The sequence below is a fragment of the Otolemur garnettii genome, unplaced genomic scaffold (assembly GCF_000181295.1).
Source record: "Otolemur garnettii isolate 467f Iridium unplaced genomic scaffold, OtoGar3 scaffold00009, whole genome shotgun sequence".
Classification (NCBI taxonomy): Eukaryota; Metazoa; Chordata; class Mammalia; order Primates; family Galagidae; genus Otolemur; species Otolemur garnettii.
The window spans coordinates 3,325,254-3,327,645 of NW_003852404.1; positions in this window are offsets into that span (position 1 = coordinate 3,325,254).

Sequence of the window (2,392 nt, forward strand, 5' to 3'; positions counted from 1 at the left end):
CAGGGCAGGAGTGAAACTGTCTCCAAAAAAAAAAAAAAAAAGCCATATAAAAATGCATACACAAATGTTCACTAGAGCATTACCCATTAATAGGCAAAAGATAGAAACAACTCAAGTGTCCATCAATTGATGAATGAATAAACATTGATGGAATACAATTTAGTCATAAGAATGAATGAATAAATAAATAAATAAAAATTGAGATTGCCTATCATTGTCATTCCCAGCACTGAGAGCTTGGCCTGAACCTACTCAAACTAGTACCAAGAGCAGTCCCATCAAGGGACTTTGCTCTGTGGCCTCCCTTTAAATCCCTCTGTCTTCAGGAGGTGTAAGCTCTCTCTTCCTACCTTAAGCAACCAAAACCTCAGATACAAGATTGAGTATCCCTAATCAAAAATGCTAGGGGCCAGAAATGTTTCACATTTCAGTTTTTTTCAGATTTTGGAATACTTGTAGAATACAGATCCCTTTGAGCATTCCTAATTAAAGATTTTCTACTGAGCATTCCTTTTAAAATGTTAAATTTGGGATAGTGCCTGTGGCTCAAAGGAGTTGGGCACCAGCCCCATATGCTGAGGTGGTGGGTTCAAACCCAGCCCCAGCCAAAAGTTAATTTGGGGGCATTTCAGATTTTGGATTTTCAGATTAAGAACCCTCAACCTGTATCTACATACTCAATAACTCCAGGAAAGATAAACAGGGCTGATGTACCCTAGCTTCCAGTTCTGGTCCTCCCTCTTTTTACGGATGTCTTCCTAAAGTGTGCACACCATTTGAATCCAAACCTTTCAAGAACATTCATTCATGTTTGCAGGGCAGCATGTATCAATAGGGAACATAATGGTATTGGAGCCAGATGGATCTGTAGCTGAAATTATGATTTCACTATTTAGAAGCTTCATCTTAAGCAAGTTACTTAGCTACTCTGAGCCTAAGTTTTCTTATAAAATGGTTACAAATAAGCTCCCACTACTGTTATGAAAATACCATGCACTATTTGGGGGTAATATTCACAAAGCCTGGTCCACTGCATCAGACATCAAGAACATACTCTCTCCTCTGTGCCCTGACTCAAAAACTCTGAGAAGGCCTCCCCTCTAGTACCACCTCATGGGGTTTTCTCCTCACTTTCAGTCTTCTAAGCACTTAGGTAAAGGCCAAGAACCTTGGAGTGAAAACTTCCCTATGTCTCCATAGTCCCTGTTTTCCTATAATTGATTAAGCCCTAAGTTCTGCTACTCTTCACTAGCAAGAATTATTCACCCAGTCTTTTTAAAAAGTGAGTTCCTTCTGTTGTGTAACAGGGACAAAGTCCTGGGTTGTATATACCATCCAGGTTGGTTCTACCACTAAGTGTGCTTTATGTGCCTGTAAACAAGTATCCCCCTTCTTCCTGTGTAAGATGAGGGTGCAAAAATGATCTGAGATCTCTTCTAGGTATACGAGACCTTCTCCTAAAATTTGTAGTCACTAACATAGATTTGTTTAAAAAACAAACACTTAAATGATGCTGAAAAAATACTTAAAACCAGGTAGTAGAAATAACACTGTTAGGGTCAGACTAGGCACTTACTAAATTTTTAGTTGCCTCACTGGTGCTATTTTCTACCAGAACCTTGCTCTCCAGCCATGTTGCTCTTTTTTCTACAGGGCTAAAAGGGGATTTGTTATCCTAGTTTTTAAAAACTCCTAAAGGACTGGAGGTAGTGGCTCATACTCTTTGGGGAGGCCAAGGTGGGAGGATTGTTTGAGGCTAAGAGTTCAAAACCAGCCTGGGCAATATAGTAAGATCCTGTCTCTACAAAAAATAAAACTTAGCCAGGTGTAGTGACACACTCCTGCAGTCTCAGCCACTTGAGATGATGAGACAGAAGGATCATTTAAGTCTAAGAATTTGAGGCTGCAGTGAACTATTACTGCACCACTGTATAACAGCCTGGGCAACAGAACAAGACCTTGTCTCTAAAATTAATTAATTTTTAAAAATAATAAGAACTCCTAAAAGAAGCTTCAAGTACTTCTAATATCTTCAAGACAATCAAAATCTGAGGGAAAATAATAATCTGAAAGCTCTTCAAAATACAGTAGAACCTCCATAGTTGACCACCTCCTTAAGCTGACATAATTTTCAAGACCAGATATGTGGCTCGGCGCCTATAGCTCAGCTGGCTAAGGCGCCAGCCACGTACACCTAAGGTGGCGGGTTCGAATCCCCAGCCCGGACCCGCCAAACACCAATGACGGCTGCAACCAAAAAATAGCCGGGCGTTGTGGCGGGCGCCTGTGGTCCCAGCTTCTTGGGAGGCGGAGGCAGGAGACTCGCTTGAGCCCAGGAGTTGGAGGTTGCTGTGAGCTGTAATGCCACGGCACTCTGCCCAGGGGGACAGCT